The sequence below is a fragment of the Eubalaena glacialis genome, chromosome 15 (genome assembly GCF_028564815.1).
Source record: "Eubalaena glacialis isolate mEubGla1 chromosome 15, mEubGla1.1.hap2.+ XY, whole genome shotgun sequence".
Lineage (NCBI taxonomy): Eukaryota > Metazoa > Chordata > Mammalia > Artiodactyla > Balaenidae > Eubalaena > Eubalaena glacialis.
Genome location: NC_083730.1, coordinates 89715217 through 89735863, shown reverse-complemented (window position 1 = coordinate 89735863; position 20647 = coordinate 89715217). Strand labels below are relative to the sequence as shown.

The 20647-nt window shown below is 41.6% G+C and overlaps 1 pseudogene; it reads right to left on the bottom strand.

Annotated features, from left to right (window-relative positions):
- The window catches only part of LOC133075200 (V-type proton ATPase subunit C 2-like), a 74862-nt pseudogene extending 56923 nt beyond the window's left edge, over nucleotides 1-17939 (bottom strand).
- Between the last annotated feature and the right edge of the window lie 2708 nt (nucleotides 17940-20647).

Below are 20647 nucleotides of genomic sequence, written 5' to 3'. Positions count from 1 at the left end.
AAAACCAGAAAAGTGAGCCGGGTTGGAGTTGGTCTCAATGACTCTCTTAAAATGTGTACCATATGAATAGTGTAAATTTCATCCAAACAACCAGATGGTTGGTCTAATTTACCCGCCCCAGCGTGAGGATGCTTGAAAATACCCAGATGTTTGACGTCACCAACACAGATAATGCTGGTGGACCCTGCATTCTCAGGATTGCTCATCCCATACTTGGCCCATGTAGTCCAGATTGATGGTAATTAGTCTTCTTTCTATGCGATTTTATTAACCCCTCTTAGTCATCTGGGATTTCTTCTAACTCTAGATCACAGTCACTGTAAAATTAAGATAAAGCTTTGACTTTCTAGTAAGTACGAAAGGTAATTCTTAGAAAAAATAACGTTAAGTTTATGCCATTAGAGAAAGGGTAAAGTTGATGGAGTGAAACAATGTGTGACTTTAGGAAAATCAGATACTGAATATAAAATTAAAGATGTCTAGTGTGTAATCCACAAAGGATGAATTATCTACATCTAAGGGTAAAATTTCCCTACCTTGGTTCATTATTTTGCTATTGCACTCCTAATCTTTTTATAAAGGACACCAACAACTGAAGTGTATATTTTGAAAAGGCAACAAACAAGTATTTTTCTAATGTCGTTCTTGATATCTTGTCAATAGAAAGAATATTATCTCTTAGGTGCTGTTCATTTAGCATTCAGCTTTCAAATTATACCAGAAATCTACCATCTTGCAGGGAATGTATCATTTTACATGAACTGAGCGGTAGCTAATAGGAATATATTTAGTAGTAGTAGTAATAGAAATAGTAAGACATAGAAAAACGGGCCAAGGAAATTACAGTACACAGTCATCATTTGAAATGTCAAGGTTAAAAGATAGTTTTTTCTATTATATATAGAATGGATAAACAATAAGTTCCTACTGTACAGCGCAGGGAACTATATTCAATATCCTGTGATAAACCATAATGGAAAAGAATATTTAAAAGAATATATACTTGTGTATAACTGAATCACTTTGTTGTACAGCAGAAATGAACACAACATTGTAAATCAACAATACTTCAATTAAAAAAAATGGTTTTTGGGGCTTCCCTGGTGGCGCAGTGGTTGAGAATCTGCCTGCCAATGTGGGGCACACGGGTTCGAGCCCTGGTCTGGGAAGATCCCACATGCCACGGAGCAACTAGGCCCGTGAGCCACAATTACGGAGCCTGCGCGTCTGGAGCCTGTGCTCTGCAACAAGATAGGCTGCGATAGTGAGAGGCCCGCGCACCGTGATGAAGAGTGGCCCCCGCTTGCCGCAACTAGAGAAAGCCCTCGCACAGAAACGAAGACCCAACACAGCCAAAAATAAATAAATAAATAAATTTTTTTTTTTTAAAAAAGAAAAACGTTTAAAAAAAAAAAACTATAAAAAAATGTTTTTTAAAGATAGTTTTTTGTTTGCCAAACCATGTATCCAATGCTCTCTTTTATTGTCTTGCAAAGTTGATTCTGTATAGAAAATGCAAATTTTACCCATTTTTCCAGTGGTTCATCAGTCATCACAAGATGTTAGCATGTTGAGATCCAGTAATTAGTTATCATTAGATTGGCCCAGAATACCATTCAATCAATGCTAATTCAGAAACAGACATATACATTTTAAACATGGTCTGATCTTTGCCTCTGCCCCAGTAGACCACAGAAGACAAAGTTATGGAGGTGCCTTAACATGTGGAAGTTTATTTGCAGATTGAAGGGTAGGGGAACCACTTCTGCCCCAAGTCTAAGCAGACAGAAAACATCATAGGTCTCTATTTCCTTAGTTGGTCTTTTAAAAATATATTTAAATCATTTTTCACAAAAACCTTGGCTTTCATTCAAACCATGTGCAACTTGGGGGAAAAAGTGACTTTGTCATCATGAATAGAAACTGTTGACTTTTTATGTCTTTGTGTTACTGAATAAGAAGAACTAAAAGCGAGAGAACTGAGCACTCGGGACTCATTGAGACCAACAATAAATTCAGGGGACTGAAGATAACCCTGAAATGAACCGAACTATATCAGCATTTGGAATTTTGCACTCAATTATAATGGAAATTAAATTATTCAAACTTTCCACCCCCCCCCCACTAAATTCAGGAAGTCCATGTTTGGTAAAGATGATGGTATGAACATAAGGAGTTATTTGTACTTGTTCCTCAAATGCCATTAAAATAGCAGTAAGTTGATTTTGTTTTTAAGATATTGGCACACAAGGACAAGGAGATACTGGAGGAGAAAACAGGAATGCAACTTAGGAGGGTGAGACACACTGAGACAGAGAGTGATGGCTGGGCCGCAGGCCAGCAGTGTGTAGAATGGGACACGACCCACTGCAGTTTATTCTACAAATCCACCCCCTCACTCTCACTCCCAAACTGGTGGTACCAGGTACCTCTGCAAGTGGGACATACAGGTGGGATGGCTAAAGATGTTTGATTCCCAGGTAAGAAGCCATTAAAAATTATCTGGACGTGGCCAGCAGGCACATGAAAAGATGCTCAATATTGCTAATTATTAGAGAAATGCAAATCAATACTGTGATGAGGTACCACCTCACAGCAGTCAAAATGGCTATCATCAAAAAATCCACAAACAATAAATGCTGGAGAGGGTGTGGAGAGAAGGGAACCCTCCTACACTGTTGGTGGGAATGTAAGTTGGTGCAGCCACTGTGGTGAACAGTATGGAGGTTCCTCAGAAAACTAAAAATAGAACTACCATAGGATCCAGCAATCCCACTCTTGGGCATATATCCAGACAAAACTCTAATTCGAAAAGATATATCACCCCTACGTTCATAGCGGCGCTATTCACAATAGCCAAGCCATGGAAACAACCTCAATGTCCATTGACAGAATGGATAAAGAAGATGTGGTACATATATACGATGGAATATTACTCAGCCATCAAAAAGAATGAAATAATGCCATTTGCAGCAACATGGATGCAACTAGAGATTATCATACTAAGTGAAGTAGGTCAGGCAAAGACAAATACCATATGATGTCACTTATATGTGGGATCGAAAATATGACACAAATGAACTTATCTACGAAACAGAAACAGAGTCACGGACATAGAGAACAGACTGGTGGTTGCCAAGGGGGAGGGGGGTAGGGGAGGGATGGAGTGGGAGTTTGGGATTCGCAGATGCAAACTATTATATACAGAATGGATAAACAACAAGGTCCTACTGTATAGCACAGGGAACTGTATTCAATGTCCTGGGATAAACCATCATGGAAAAGAATATTTAAAAAAGAATGTATATACATATACATATATAATATGAATGAATCTATATATATAATACATATATTTGCATAAGTGAATCACTTTGCTGTACAGAAATTAACACATTGTAAATCAACTATACTCCAATATAAAATAAAAATTAAAAAAATAAATTACAAAAAAAGCTTCTTTAAGGCTTATGATCGCCAGTGATGATGTTGAAGGCCTTACTCAGAGTGTGGTCCCTAGAACAACAGGAGTCACCGGGGACTGAGTAGAAACACAAGTCCTCAGGCCCAACCCCAGACCAACCGAATCAGAAACGTTGGGCATGCGGCACGTGATTGATGTTTAACGAGGTGATTCATGTGTGCTAACGATTGGGACTCTCCACTCTGGATGATTTCTCAGCCTTGTGGAAGGTGCGGACTTTTGCCCAACTGGCTATAATCAAGAAAGAAACAAAGATGGGTGTGGAAGGGAAAAAGAACTGAGACGGACTTCAGAAAAGAGTACACTCAGTTGTTGACTGCGCCTGATGGAAAAAAAAAACCCTGAATATTCTTCCTGCTCCCTAAGCAATTAAGGGGCACTTTTCAGGGGCCATTGGTAATCAGTAAAGTACATTCAGGAAGACCATGAACAATCGGGCCCAACAGAGTGAAATTTCAACATCTAAAATAATAGACACAGCATGGAAAGTTTCCAAACCAGTGAGGAAGATGGGAATAAAAAAAATTGTGAAGAGCTGGAGAAGGAGAAAAAGTAAGAATTGAAAAGAAGATGTAAGCAAAGTGAAATAGGTATCATCTTAACGGTGGACAGCAAAAAGACTATTTCAGCATCCCCCAAATTCTGGCCATCAAAGTTCGTCTTAATCATGACATCCATGTATGAAGATGTCAATGGTATGTAGCATGAATCAGGAAAAATAGAAGTTACAGAATTTGATAAAATAAAACCTTTAAAACCACTTATGGGGACTTCCCTGGTGGCGCAGTGGTTAAGAATCTGCCTGCCAATGCAAGGGACACGGGTTCGATCCACGGTCTGGGAAGATCCCACATGCCGCGGAGCAACTAAGCCCGTGTGCCACAATTACTGAGCCTGCGCTCTAGAGCTCGTGAGCCACAACTACTGAAGCCTGCGTGCCACAGCTACTGAGCCTGCGCTCTAGAGCCCGCGAATCACAACTACTGAGCCCAAGTGCCACAACTACTGAAGTCCACGCGCCTAGAGCCCGTGCTCTGCAACAAAAGTCACCGTGACAAAGAGTAGCCCCTGCTCGCCACAACTAGAGAAAGCCCGCGCGCAGCAATGAAGACCCAACACAGACAAAAATAAACAAATAAATAAATTTATAAAAATAAAACAAAACAAAAAAGAAACCACTTATGGTTACTTATGGTTACCAAGGGGAAAAGGGGGGGGGAGGGACAAATTGGGAGATTGGGATTGACATATACACACTACTATATATAAAATAGACCTAATAAGGACCTAATGTATAACACAGGGAACTCTACTCAATACTCTGTAATGACCTATAAGGGAAAAGAATCTAAAAAAGAGTGGATATACATATATGTATAACTGATTCACTTTGTTGTACAACAGAAACTAACACAACATTGTAAATCAATTATACTCCAATAAATTAATTTAAAAAAGGGTGAATTAGATAGTTCTGTACTAACCTGGAATGATGTTCATTGTATGTTAAAAAACAAAGCAAACAGATATCAAACAGTAAATGTGATCTCATTTATGCAAAAGCAAAAACTTCATATGGTAAAAATTATCAAGAAGGATGTATACCAAATAGTTAATAATGATTATCACTCTAGAGTGGAAATAAGAAGGAATTTCTCTTAAAAAAAACCCCACACACCTGCCAAAATTCCTATGAAAGCCTTATAAACCCTCCTTCAAGGGAATGCACCAAACTCATTTTACTGTCAGCCCTATTATGTATTTAAATGTTTGCATATTCAGTACATTTCTTGTTAGGGAAAATGTTTTCTTTGCATTTATGGTAATTTATTTTACTCTCTGTTAAGCTGGAAAGTGCAAATCATCGGTCGCATTAGCACGGAATGTGTGAATACTAAAATGTTTCTCTCCTACAATCTCCAGCTCTTAATAATTGACCCTTCCTCCCAATTGAAACTGTCAGTTCATTGGTTCTCTCTAATGATCTCCAAATACTAATCACTTACTACCTCTCATGCACCAAGAATTATCACCGGAGTTTGAAAAACCATATAAATGTCTCCCATCCAGTTGGTAATAACATTTTCTAAACTGCGATCAAACACAATCCAAAACCCCTCTAGAGCTGATTGGCTTTAACCTTCTACTTCCTCATCCTGTGTGTCTGGTGGTACAAGGAGAAAAGTGGCATTTGGGAATCATTTTAGTTGATATCCAGGTTTAACAAGCTTTGGATTTTGACGAGGGGGCTATCCATCCTGGCTCCATCACTCAGGTGCTCTAAGACCTTGGGGAATTCACTTCCCCTCTCTGAGCCTAAGTTTTCTCATCTACAAAATGGTAATAATAATAATACTTTACTCCATAGGGCTGCCAGGTGGTCTCAGTGAGATGAAACACATGAAGCATGAGGTAGAGTATTTGTATCATAATATACCAAATGGTTAATAGTGGTAGTTTTGTCATTGTCTGGCAAGAAATGACTTTCAGATATCCCCGTGCATTGAAACCTCTCCAGCTGTGTGAATCTGCATGGGAAACCATTCTTAGAGTGCTTTAACTTTCCTGTTGCAGATTTCCTTTCTTTTTTAAAATATTTTTTCATTGAAGTACAGTTGATTTACAATGTCGTGTTAATTTCTGCTGTACAGCAAAGTGATTCAGTTACACATAGATATACACGCATTTTTAAATATTCTTTTCCATGATGGTTTATCACAGGAGATTGAATATAGTTCCCTGTGCTCTACAGTTGGACCTGGTTGTTTATCCATTCTCTATAGAATAGTTGGCATCTGCTGACCCCAACCTCCCACTCCATCCCTCCCCCAACCCCTCCCCCATGGGCAACCATCAGTCTGTTCTCTATGTCTGTGAGTCTGTTTCTGTTTTGTAGATAGGTTCCTTTGTGCCATATTTTAGATTCCACATATGAGTGATATCATATGATATCAATTTGTCTTTCTCTGACTGACTTCACTTAGTATGATCATCTCTAGTTGCATCCATGTTGCTGCAAATGGCAGTACTTTGTTGTAGATTTCCTTTTTTATCCCTTCTGCAAATGCTATTTTGAATCTCTGCTGTGTACACCAATGACTGGGAGTAACGTAAAGGTGCCTAAGTGTTACCCTGTCCCTGAAGAGGCGTTGGCGATGTGGGAAGGGGGTTTCACCTCTGTGTCCCTGTCCTTTCACAAGGCTCTTCCTCCCAAAATTCCCCTCAAAGTCCAGTCTTCTGATGCTTCCCTTCCTTCCATTTCACAGAGATCAATAAATCCTGTCTTCAGCTAAGTATCATGTGGAAAAGATTTCATGGACTCTAAACTTTTAAAGATTTGTTAATATGCTCCCATCCCAGGATAATTTGCTTTTCTATATGATCATTGACTTGGTACCCAAAAAAGCATGAATCACCAGGATGATAGCACCTCAAGCACTGAGGGATAAAGGAATTTTGTGGTAGACCTCAAATCAAACTCCAGAGGAGACCACATCTTTGGCTGGTCCCCAGTCTAAAGCTCCTCCTCCACAAGAAGGCAAAGTTGAACCAGAGACCTTCAAAGGGTCTTTGCTCTCTCTTAAAAGGATGATGTAATGACTGGCATCTAATCCTCAGGTTGTGAACTTTGAGAGGATCAGAGGATTGGAGAAAGAGACATTTTTTTCTTCCTGGAAAACTCTTACACATGCTTCAGGACCCAGTCAGTGCTGCCCTCATTAGGGAGTTTCCACATAGAAACTAACTAACCTGGTCTTGAATGAGTGGAGCATTTCTGTATAGAATAAAGGGGGAATTTACCAATTGTTCCAGTGAAATAAGGGAGGAAGAAAGAAGGCTGTCACTGGTGAGACAATGGAAGTCCATCCACTAAGAAAAGAGACCAGGAAAAAACTTTTGCCCGCATGTCCTTTGCATCATCATTTTAATATATACAGATGGCTTTCTAGCGCAAGGACTTCTCTGCCGGAGAAGTATTTATGCTGGAGAAGTGTGCTAATCCAACCAGCAGTCTGATTTTGTACAGGCTGTAAGGTAAGAAAGTTTATCATTATTATTATTTACATTTTTAAATGCTTAGAGAATAAAGAAGGAAAAAGAAAAGAATAAAGAAGAGAAGAAGAAGAAGGAGAAGAAGAAGGAGGGGGAGGAGAAGAAGCAACGAAAACCATATTTGGCCCACAAAGCCTAAAATATATACTATCTGGCCCTTTAGAGAAAATGTTCGCTGACTCATGCCCTAGATCAAGTAGTCTGTGCTGGGGCACTAACATTCCTGCGAGCAGCCCTCACTCAATCAGCAAGAGCAAGTGTTTCAAGCAAGAAATAGTTGAAGCTCCTCTTTAACTACTAGGCAGTGTCTTCATCCCTAGGCCAGGAAACTGATAGAGTCACTTCCATAACCTACTGGTCAAGGAGCCATTCAGCCAAGATTTAAGACGAGGGGCCATAGACTCCACCTCTCAATAGGAGGAGTGGGAAGGAATTTGAAACCATCCTTAAATGATCATATGGAATGAGGACTATATCTCAGCCGTCCGTTGCCTTGTCACCTGGATGCTCTTACTCAGTGTACAACCTGAACCGCTGTACATGGCAGCCCTTCCAGGAGATGTCCACAAAAGAACCTCTCATGTCCTAAGTGAACAGTCATCCTTTGCAAGTGACTTCTTAATGCCAGAACAAGAAGAACAGCAGCTACACTGCAGAACACACTTTACTGATTTTCCAACTGACAAGAAAGATCTAGAGGCATTTAGAGTTGTTTAAATCGTTTCCCAAATGTACGACTGTAGAGTTGCCTCTTGATACACGCTTTAGATGGATCTAGGAAATCATTTCAGATAATGCCATCTAATGGACCAAATGATACAATTAAGTTCCAGTTACTGTGTTCCATCCCACTTATGCCACGAATTGATGCCAATTTGAAGTTTAAATCACTCATGAGAGACCAATAAAGAAACACCTCTTTGATAAAACGGCGCAACTGGGACTTTTATGACTTTATGTTCAGCAACATAAATTCAACATTAATAGCTGAGCACGGAATAGATCTATGCACGTCTCCTGGGTAAATGATAGCTACATTGCGTCTTGGTCCACTCAGTCAGAATCTCTGTGGGGTCCTCTAGAACTTGATCTTCTAAGGACAGTTTTGGTATTATTTTTTTCTAGATATTATGACACCTGGAAAAGAAATAGTACAAAGCCCAGAGCTCCAATATTTTGTAGAGTACAAACCCCTAAATCATTCCTGAGGGGTTCACACACATATGTGCCCAAGAGATGAATGAAAGAGAAGATCCATGAAGACAGAAGAGAGACTTCAATTCAAACGTAGTGCAATTTGGAAGTTAACAGAATGCTCCATCATTCAGGAGACATCTAAAATTAGAATGTCATCTTAAAAGAACATGGCCACTAAAAGCCCAGCATGGGATGAAGACACATTTTTTTCAGATCCCAAAGATGGACAAAATGAGTGAAAGGCTGTTACCTGAGAGAGGATTTTTTTAAAGAATTTTAATTTATCAGATTTGGCTCCAAGTTTTATGGATTTTTTCCCCCAATTTTTAATTCACTTAAGTGAATAGTAATTATTAGAAAAATAGTGTCTTATGTATTCTCTTGCAAATAAGAGTGGCTCTTTCATCCCATTTTGGGTGATTGAGTTATTCATGGATTAAAAGCCTTCTGGTAATTTCTGCAGAAAGAATGTCTCTCTGTTTTCAGTCCTAGCCACTCAACTCCATTTGTGACCACCATCTGAGTCAAGACCAGGTTTTAGAATTAGCCTGGGTGATAAGGGTTACTCCAAAGTTGTGACACTTTGCTCAGATAAGCTTGAGATGCTCATGTGTCTAATTTAATTGAATATTTTAGGCATGTATTCCATTCACACTCCTACTTTTTCATATGAGGCATCCTGGCAAACATTTGAGAAAGAAGTGGATGAATGGATGGAAAACTCAGGCAAATTTAAAAAGCTCTCTTTATTGCAGGACTTTTCAGAATCATTGCTATTGGGTTGACCAAAAGGTTTGTTCGGGTTTTTCCTTAAGATGTTACAGAAAACCCGAACAAACTTTTTGGCCAATCCAATATTTTTTAAAATTTATTTATTGAAGTATAGTTGAATTACAATGTGGTGTTAATTTCTGCTGTACAGCAAAGTAACTCAGTTTTATATATATATATATATATATATATATATACACATACATTCTTTTCATATTCTTTTCCATGATGGTTTAACACAGGACATTGAATACAGTTCCCTGTGCTATCCAGTAAGGCCTTGTTGTTTATCCATCCTACATATACCAGTCTGCATCTGTTAATCCCAAACTCCCACTCCTACCCTCTCCTACTCCTCCTCCCCCTTGGCAACCACCGGTCTACTCTCTATGTCCCTGCAGAATCACTTCTATTTTATTACGCCTGCTGAAACTCCAAGACAGGGATACAATTTGCATGGTCTCCCAGTGCTGATTGTGGAAGAGCTTTGATGCGGCCAGGACTCTTGTCCTGTGTGTTTCCTACTAAACTCTTGGGAGACCTGACTGGATCTTACGCAGCCCCCTCACTTTACAGAGGAGAGAAGATGAAGTTGAGAGAAGAAAAGCAAAAACTTACTCAGATTTTCATCTTTGTTGCAGCAAGAACTACATTTACTCAAATCAATTGTTTTATTTTATTTAGTATCCTGTGTGATTCTCTTCAAATATCATAAACAGTGACTATTCAAGAGCAACCACCTTCACATAAATTTGCTGTTGCATCAAAACTACAATTCACAAGAAAGTTAGAGATACATGCACCCTTATGTTCACAGCATCACTGTTCACAATAGCCAAGACATGGAAACAACCTAAATGTCCATCGACAGAGGAATGGATAAAGAAGATGTGGTACATATATACAATGGAATATTACTCACCCATAAAAAAGAATGAAATAATGCCATTTGCAGCAACATGGATAGACCTAGAGATTATCATACTAAGTGAAGTAAGTCAGACAGAGAAAGACAAATACCATATGATATCACTTATAGGTGGAATCTTAAAAAAATGATACAAATGGACTTATTTACAAAACAGGAACAGACTCACAGAAATAGAGAACAGACTTGTGGTTGCCAAGGGGGAGGGATGGATTAGGAGTTTGGGATTAGCAGATGAATGGATAAACAAGGTCCTACTATATAGCACAAGGAACTATATTCAATATCCTGTGATAAACCGTAATGGAAAAGAATACTAAAAAGAATCTGTATATATATATATGTATAACTGAATCACTTTGCTGTACAGCAGAAATTAGCACAACATTTTAAATCAACTATACTTCAATAAAAAGAGAAAGAATCAGGCTCTTAGTCATTAGGAGAACCCCCTGTTAAGAAAGCCATTCCCCAGAACTGGCCCTGTTCCAGCTAAATGATTGAACAGTAAGGACCTTCTTCTTTCTTCCTCGCATTTTTTATACCCAACTTTGCACTTGAAAATAAAACATCTGTTTCTTTGATGGCAACTGTAGGCACTCTGGCATTTATCCCAATGATAATTAATGTTCTGTCCATGCCAAGGTCAGTGTTCACCTAACTGTCTCCTTTTGTGTTGGAATAATAGACAATAATCAAGAAATAGAAAAAATGTCCCCATGCAGGAGGGAAAAGTGGCTTGCAAGACCTAAGAATGATAATTAGAATTTGCACACAAAGACCATTTTCAGGAACTCTCTGGTGGAAGAGAAGGGAAGGAAATTCACAATAAAGTAAATAGAGAATCCAACATAAAAGCCTTCTGTTATGCATTATCTCTATAATGGATGCCTGGGCTTAAAGAGCTGTAATTAATTACAGACAATGACAAATGGTCAAGAAAAGCCAATGACAACGGTTCTGTTGGTTGACAGTCTACTGTGGTTTGAGGACATCTTGTCACATCAAGGCTGGCTAATTCATTAGAACTTTAGTCTTCACTGATGGAGCCTCCAAAGAGAAATTACTAGAAATATGGGACAACTTCAGGGAAATTCCTCCCAGTGACGTGAAAAGCCAGTGACAATTGCAAACAGAGTGGATTTTGCAAGTTTGAGGGACTTCCCTCTCGACATGGCCGTCTCTTTGCCTGCACCGTGGGGCTCCAGCCAGGCATGGGGTTGCTGCTAATTAATCATTTTAAAGGAATTATTTGAATTCAACTGTGAACAGTAGAATATAATCAAACTGTGGAAAAAAATAACAAGAAGCTGATGTCCCTAAATCTTGCGTGGAAAGAAACCGCCCCAAATTCTCATTGGCTTGGTGCACACTTATTTAGCCCAGATGCTTTGATGACAGTGAGGAATCAGCCAGGTGTGTGGTACCCACAGCACAAGTGGCCTGAAAAACTGAATTTCCCGGAGTTCATGCTTGTCCAGAAATGGGGCAACATGAGTGGGAAAGGATTATTCTTCATTGGTTTTTCAAGCACAGAACAAAGATCTGGGTGACAAGATGTTACTTTCCTTTTAAAACTCAAAGAATTGTTTCCAGCAAATTTGCTTAGTTATTTGTTAGATATACAGAGTGGCAAATAGGGAAAGTGGCCTTTGCGCTCCCTCCTCAAGCCACCCGAAAGCCAAAGTTCCCTCTGTTCCTTGAATCCAAGCAAGCTTTTACTGAAGATAAATTCAGGGATGACACCTTGGCATCATAGGAATTTGCTGGTGAAATGCTAGGAAAGGTCAATTTCAACTGTATGAGCCAAATGGCAACCTTCTTGGCGATGGGAGGAGAAACTGAACTGAAACTTTGGATATTTCGTCCAGGACATCACTCAGACGTAGCATAACTCCAGCCCCGTTGGAAGAGGAGGGTGATGAATAAGTGATTAAGTGGGGAAGGTCTCCAGGCAGAAGCTGAACGGCTGGGAGGGTATCTGCAGATGCTACATCCTCCCTTACGCTCCAGAGACCCCCTTCTCCTTCTCCTGGGATAAAGAGGGGAGTGGGGAAGGAAGTCAGGGACTGTGTTCAGGTTCTCAAAGAAAAAAAAAAATAAGGCAGAGCTGGGAAAGGTAAATGATTAAGGAGGATAATAAGCGTTTGATGAGAATGCTGATTTAATTCTTGACGAAATCTCTTAGCCTGGTAGAAAGCAGTGCAAACAAAAGGCATTCTTGTACTCTATCAAAACTAGCCAGGAAACTCTGCTCAATATTATGTAACAATCTAAATGGAAAAAGAATCTGAAAAAGAATAGATATGTGTATATGTATAACTGAATCACTTTGCTGTAAACCTGAAACTAACACGACATTGTTCATCAACTATACTCCACTATAAAAGAAAAAGTTAAAAAAAAAAACAAAAAAAAACTAGCAACAGGGAATTCCCTGGCAGTCCAGTGGTTAGGGCTGAGCGCTCTACTGCTGAGGGCCCGGGTTTGATCCCCGGTTGGGGAACTAAGATCCCACAAGCCGTGCAGTGCCGCCAAAAACAAAAACAAAAACCAAAACCAGCCACAAATAGCACACACAGTGACATCTATATGAATGAAAATGCCCCATAAAAGTAAGGAATGATTCACCCCAAACCAACATCAGGTTACCTCTGAGTTAGGTGCTGAAATTGTTGAGGGGAGAAGAGATAAGATTAAGGCTAGACGCTTAAAGAGATTTAGTCACATAGTAAAAGTTTAACTTTACATTAAATCATGCAAGCAGTTCCAGCATAATTAAGCATTAATGTAAATAGATTTTAACGTAATAGCAAAAGGGCTCTTTATAGCCAGGAGCAGTAAAATATTTTAAAAATATTTACAAAGTCCTTTGCAAGTGTTCCAGATCATCCATATGTCTACAAGCCACACTTCAAGCCAACAATCATCATTTGTTATTTTGCAAAGTCCATAAAGCTCCATTAATTAGGATTCCATTATTGATGCAGAAACTGGGAACAATTAATTTAATTGGGGATCAACAAAACCTTTGTCTTGTCTAAGATGAAAAGGTTTGGTGAGCCAGGAAATAAAGAGGATTGTGGCTATTTAAATTAAGATGGAAGCACTGTTTTAAATGGCATCATATCTGCATATAAATGATAGTAACAATAATAATAACTACAAAAGCAAGTGGTTCTGCTCATCTGTCTCCTGAAAAGCATCGTAAAGTCTTCACCTTGGACATCATCGTTAAATCTTCACGCAAGTTCAGAGCAGACATCTAAAATGCACCAGTCCCTATACTTCTTTTAATTCATTCGAACAGGCCTTTTGATTCTAAGAGTCTGAATTTTATATTCAAAACCCAGTCTTCTAGAAGAGGCAGCTCAGGGCAGTGGCAAAGATCATGGGATCTGGACCCACACAAACTGAGCGAGGTGGGCCTTTCTTTTTTGCCGCTGCGTGATCTGAAGCCACGTGCTTGGAGTCTCTGGGCTTCACTTTGTTTCTCTGTCAAGTGGGGGTGATGGTAATGCCTATTTCACATCTGTTGTTGGGACTCTATGAGCCACTATAAACAAAGCACTGTGATGGTGCCTTGCTTCATGGGAAGCACCGTGTGAAGACGAGCTTTACTGTTATTTATTACCTTGTTACATAAAAATGCTGTTCGTGGCTGTACTTCTGGTCCTTCTGCCAATGCAATGCGTTAACACTGAATTCTGCTCTCTGGCGTTCAGGGGGCAAGGTGCTTAGGCTCTGCGTTCGTTTCCTCTTGCTTCTGTAACCAGCCCCCGTAAACTCAGCAGCTTAAGAAAACCCGCACATTTATTATCTTATAGTTCTAGAGATCTGTAGCCCTAAAATCATGGTGCCAACAGGGCTGTGTTCCTTGTGGACGTTCTAGGGGAGAACCCCTTTCCCTGCCTTTCCCAGCTTCTAGGGACCAGCTTCCCTTGGCTTTTGTTCTATCATCATCATGACCTCTGCTTCCCTTGTCACATCTTTGATTCTGACCTCCCACCTCCCTCTTATAAGGACCTTTGTGATTCTATTGGTTCTACCTGGATAAACCATGAATTATCCCAAGATAACTGTATATCATGATTCTTAGTTTAATCAACTTGCCAAGTCCCATTTCCCACATAAGGTAGCATATTCACAGGTTCCGAGGATTAGGACTGGACCATCTTTAGGGGAAATCATTCTGCTTCTCACAGAGACACAGCTTTCTAAGCCCTTAATTTCATCCTTTTTCTCCTAAACACGTTCCTCTCTCCCACAATCTTTTTCCTCCTGGTAAACAGCGGCAGCTTTACTAAATGTATTTTTAATGACCAAAAAATGTCCATGACTCTGATAAATTTCTTAAAGTTATGGCACCCTTGTTTGACATTAAAAAAAAAGTGCCTATTAAGCAAATGCACAGTTACAAAAAAAGAGAGAAAGAAAAAAAGAGAGAAAAAGAGGGCTTCCCTGGTGGCGCAGTGGTTGAGAATCTGCCTGCCAGTGCAGGGGACACGGGTTCGAGCCCTGGTCTGGGAGGATCCCACATGCCGCGGAGCAACTGGGCCCGTGAGCCACAATTACTGAGCCTGCGCGTCTGGAGCCTGTGCTCCGCAACGAGAGAGGCCGCGATAGTGAGAGGCCCGCGCACCGTGATGAAGAGTGGCCCCCGCTTGCGCAGCTGGAGAAAGCCCTCGCGCAGAAGCGAAGACCCAACACAGCCATAAATAAATAAATAAAAAAAAAAAAAAAAAAAAACTTGTTAAAAAAGAGAGAAAAAGAGAGAAAGAAAGAAAAAAAGAAAGAAAGAAAGAAAAGAAAGAAAGAAAGAAAGAAGGAAAGAAGGCAGGAAAGAAAGAAAAAGAAAAAAAGGAAGGAAGAAAGAAAGAAAGGGGGAGGGAGGAGGAAAGAAAGAAAGAGAGAAAGAAAGAAGAAAGAAAGAAAGGAAGGAAGAAACAAAGAGGGAAAGAAAATAAACAAATGTCTCTCATTAGCAAAAAAGGGCTTTCAATTTTACCCAACTTAAATTTTCTTCCTTCATGCTCATCAGTAAATATGATGAAACAAAAGTTTCAGTCAAATTATCAAATTTTGCAAGGAACTATGTAGAGATGAGACAAAGGCCACATGAGTTAGGCCAGACTTTGGGAAAAGAGATGGCTGCCATTTTTAAGTTGTTCTGAGATCACATGACCACCCAACATTTTATTTAAATAAAATGATTTCCCTAAAGGAGACTTCATTGATTCCTTTAGAGTTCGAAGGCAAGGCATAGCATTGACCTTGACCTGACCTGTGTCCTCCACCGTATGTGGAGGTCACTGTGCTCAGGGAATTTGGAATGACCTCTGTCTTCTCACTGGCTGGAGATGGTATCTGGGTCTATTTTTTGTAGAGAACGTGGATGACCAAGAATAAAGATAGCCTGAGGGTCTGGATGGGTGAACTGGGGAGTGAAGCACGCTGGGGAATTTTCTCAGGCCCGCACTTCTTATTTGCATTTTTTTTTAACTTGGTACTGAACAGATTTGCTTTTATTTTCTTTAAAAAATTTTTTTTTAATTGAAGCATAATTGATTTACATGTTGTGTTCATTTCAGGTGTATTATTTGCATTTTAAATACTTCTCCAAACAAATACGGACTCTCCCAACTCTCTAGAAATAACTGGCCCTCTTGATCTATCCTTGATTGACTCGCTTTGGGTGAAGGCGTGGCTTCCCAAAAAAGTTTAATTGTCCTCTTAACCTTGCCGCACAAAATGACACAGCATGAATGTAATAGTGAATGTTTAACACCCACTCACCCTCAGTGTTAGTAAAAAATCACTAAGAAGTGGTGACTTCAGCAAACTGGGGGGAGGTACCACTTGCAAAGGGGACTTTGGCTCCTGACAACCCACTACTTGTTGCCAGGCAAAAGCGTGAATCCAGTGTTATAACAGCTTCTGTCTTTACAAAAGAAAATGGGGAAATGTGTATTTTTACGTGATGTGGTCTTCCAATTATTTTTCCCCCAGAGGGCTGAGAGCATTTCTTTATTATAACTTTAAAAAAGAACCACAACTGTAACTGACTTTTGTGAACAATTTCTTTGAACATCTAAATTCTGTAGGATATTAAAGTATTTTCTCGACAAGGGACAGAAGAACCTGTAGTCGTCTGACTGGATATGAAAGCTTAGTGGTGCCAGCTGACCTTTCTAGTCAAGAAGACCAAGGTCATTGAAAAACTAAGACACAAGCAAAGGGACCTCCCTGGTGGCGCAGTGGTTAAGAATCCACCTGCCAATGTAGGGGACATGGGTTCGAGCCCTGGTCCGGGAAGATCCCACATGCTGTGGAGCAACTAAGCCCATGTGCCACAACTACTGACTCCCACGTGCCACAACTACTGAGCCCGTGTGCCACAACTACTGAAGCCTGCACACATAGAGCCCGTGCGCTGCAGCAAGAGAAGCCACCATGATGAGAAGTCCGCGCGCCACAACAAACAGTAGCTCCAACTCGCTGCAACTGGAGAAAGCCCGCACGCAACAAAGAAGACCCAACGCAGCAAAAAAGAAAAAAGACACAAGGAAAGTAGGCTTGGTGTTTGAGTCACAATTCAGGGTCCTCTATAGATGCATCCAATACACTTGCCGCTGCTGCATCATCTACATGACGGAAGATGGAGTTTGGAACCTTCAAAGTTTGGTGGATGCCTTCTACGAGGCTGTAGAAGGACTGCCTGAAATATCACCAGCTGTCCATACCTGGGCACGGACCCACAAACACTCTCAAGGTTTTTATGTGCCTCCAGGCAGTCAAAGCTTCCCAGAAGTTGATCTGGAGTCTGTGCAGTTGGGGACCTTCCATCTGTGGCCCTGGAAGGTGCATGATCCTTTTTTTAAGGGCAACACAGAAAGTTTGATACTGCTGCTTCTTATCACACAGCAGTCTGGTCACCTCTTCCCTTTCTTTCTAAATGTCTTTTTCATCATAGGAAAATTCACAGACAAGTTGTTTTCTTTGACTTTGGTTTTGGAATCATCAATCACTTTTCACAACAGGGTCACTGTGTAGAGGCAGCCCTCATCCTGGACCATCAATTTGGTTGACAGAGGGACCACCATATCCAAGAGGGACTCGTAGGCTTTTTGCCATTGTGTGTCACTTGGTTTGGGAACAGGGGCCAGAAGCATGATGAGATATTCAGAATCCAACACAAAGCCTTCTGTGCTCGCAATACTGATCAGTATCCAAGTGAAGACGTGGACTTCTAATCCAGGCTCTCCAGGTGTGTCCTCAGAGAGCTGTAGGCAGCACCTGGGGACGCCAGGTCACTCTCAATCCATGCTGGCTGCTCTGTTTCTGTGTCCATCATGCTCCCCGCTCCCCAGCGGCTGTCTTGCAGGATACTTGGCTTGTCCAATTCAAAGTGAGCGCAAAGGATGTTGGGTCAACTCCGAAGGTGGGAAAGGTCTCCTGTACCTTCCTTTTTGCATCATCCCTAACTCCTACCATACTCTGGGCCATTATCATTTTTTTAAAATAAATTTATTTATTTATTTGGCTGCTTTAATAAATTTACTTATTTATTGGGTCTTCGTTGCTGTGTGTGGGTTTTCTCTAGTTGTGGTGAGTGGGAGCTACTCTTCTTTGCGGTGCACAGGCTTCTCATTGCAGTGGCTTCTCTTGTTGCGGAGCACGGGCTCTAGGCGTGCAGGCTCAGTAGTCGTGACACGTGGGCTCAGTAGTCATGGCTCGTGGGCTCTAGAGCGCAGGCTCAGTAGTTGTGGCGCATGGGCTTAGTTGCTCCGCAGCATGTGGGATCTTCCCGGACCAGGGCTCAAACCCGTGTCCCCTGCATTGGCAGGCGGATTCTTAACCACTGTGCCACCAGGGAAGTCCTCTTTTTTAAAAAAATTTATTTATTTTTTTATCTTTTGGCTGCGCTGTGCATGGCATGTGGGATCTTAGTTCCCCGACCAGGCATCGAATCCGTGCGCCCTGCAGTGGAAGCGCAGAGTCTTAACCACTGAACTGCCAGGGAAGTCTCTGGGCCATTCTCTTTATGAGGCTTTCAGGAAAGGTACTGAGTTTCCCCAGCTCATCAGAGAGGCCAACACAGGAATCCAAGGTCCCCACTTTGAAGTCAAGAATAGTGAATTTGGGCTTCCCTGGTGGCGCAGTGGTTGAGAATCCGCCTGCCAATGCAGGGGACACGGGTTCGAGCCCTGATCTGGGAAGATCCCACATGCCGCGGAGCAACTGGGCCCGTGCGCCACAACTACTGAGCCTGCGCGTCTGGAGCCTGTGCTCCGCAACAGGAGAGGCCGCGACAATGAGAGGCCCGCGCACCGTGATGAAGAGTGACCCCCGCTCGCCGCAACGAGAGAAAGCCCTCGCACAGAAACGAAGACCCAACACAGCCAAAAAATAGTTAATTAATTAATTAATTAAAAGAAAAAAAAAGAATAGTGAATTTGGTATCATCAGACAGGTTGGACTTCGCGGTTACTATCTTCTTGTAAATTTTCCTTATTGCCAACGGCAGAAATTAAGTAAAACTCCCACATGCTTCCTGTCTTATTTTATGCAGTTCCCAGAGCTAGCAGGGCACTGGCTACACTTTGGGGGCTGCAAGTAGCGGTGGGCACGTGGCCAGAGTGCACAGCCAAGCACACTGAGGGCTGCCAGGAGGCTGCGGCTTCTTGTCTTCAATTTTTATGTGTTGTCAAATATTTCAATTTTTCAAAACTTCCTGAATAGTTTGGAATCTCCGATGTATCCATGGGAAAGACCATTTTGTTAGTTTTAGTCTCTGGGAGGCAGATGCTGGGAGAATTAGGAGCACACACAGTTTGGGAGGCAATGCCCACATGGAAGATTAAAGAGGAAGAAGCAGAATTGAGCAGAGAGGACTTGGGAAATGGATCTGATAAAGTTTCAGCCAACACAGTGGGGAGGTCCAGAGGCAGAGTTTCCCCACTGGAGGAGTCCTGAACTGACAGAAGTAACCAGACCCTGCATCCCTGCTGTGATTTGCTCAGTAATTGGCTGGCTGACTGGGAAAAGGGGAAACCAAGGCAGATCCAGAAAGCAACAGGTGGAGCCTGTCCACTAAGGGGACCACTTGCAGCGAAGTGGCACCCCGTGGAAATCCAGGTGGCACACCTCCATGGCAGCTACAAAATATCTCTGTAAAGGGTCTACTTCCACTGCTTAGCAGGGCTTGCTTACTTGATGAGTCTTTTTTGGAGAAGTGGATTTCAGTCACTGATTCCCTCACTCATTTAACAGATATTTGCAGGGTTACGGTTTTCACCATCCCTGTGCCAAGGAGAGCATCACTGCCTTCCACGAGCTGGAACTCTAGTGGGCAGTCAGGCCACCACCCAGGGCTCCACGGCGGGGGATCAGGCTGCTGATGCAGGCGTCACAGGGCACTGTGGTGTGTCAAGGCCAGCTCTCCACCCAGTCTCCTGGACCAGGATTGACCTTCCAGTGGACGTGCAAAACCAACCTGTCTATCTGATCTTCCTGGTGGTTAAAAGTCTGGATGACTGGGGACTTCCCTGGTGGCGCAGTGGTTAAGAATCCGCCTGCCAATACAGGGGACACGGGTTCGAGCCCTGGTCCAGGAAGATCCCACATGCCGCGGAGCAGCTAAGCCCATGAGCCACAACTACTGAGCCCGAGTGCCGCAATTACTGAAGACTGCGTGCCTAGAGCCCATGCTCCACAACAAGAGAAGCCACCACAAAGAGAAGCCCGCGCACTGCAACGAAGAGTGGCCCCGCTCACCGCAACTAGAGAAAGCCCGCGTGCAGCAACAAAGACCCAATGCAGCCAAAAATTAATTAATTAATTTTAAAGAAAAGTCTGGATGACTGTAAATAAATGGTGTTACAACTGCCATGCCTACATTTTCTCTAAAACATACATGGCTGATTACTAAGATGAATCTCATTTCAGTTTCAGCTGGGATGTAAGAGTGGATGAGCAGATTTCTTCTCCTTAGGAATCCCCACATTGGTCAGCTGTAGGGAGCTGAGGTCCAAAATCAGGTAGATGTGGGGTCCGAGATGATGCGTGAGACCTCAAAGCCACGGCAAGGAGAGATACCAGAGGAGATGAAGGAAAAGGCCAACAGAGAGGGAAGCTAGAAATAAATCATAAAGATAACAGCCTAGACTTAGATACTTAACTCTCAGCCACACCCTAATCTAAGTGAGAGGCAT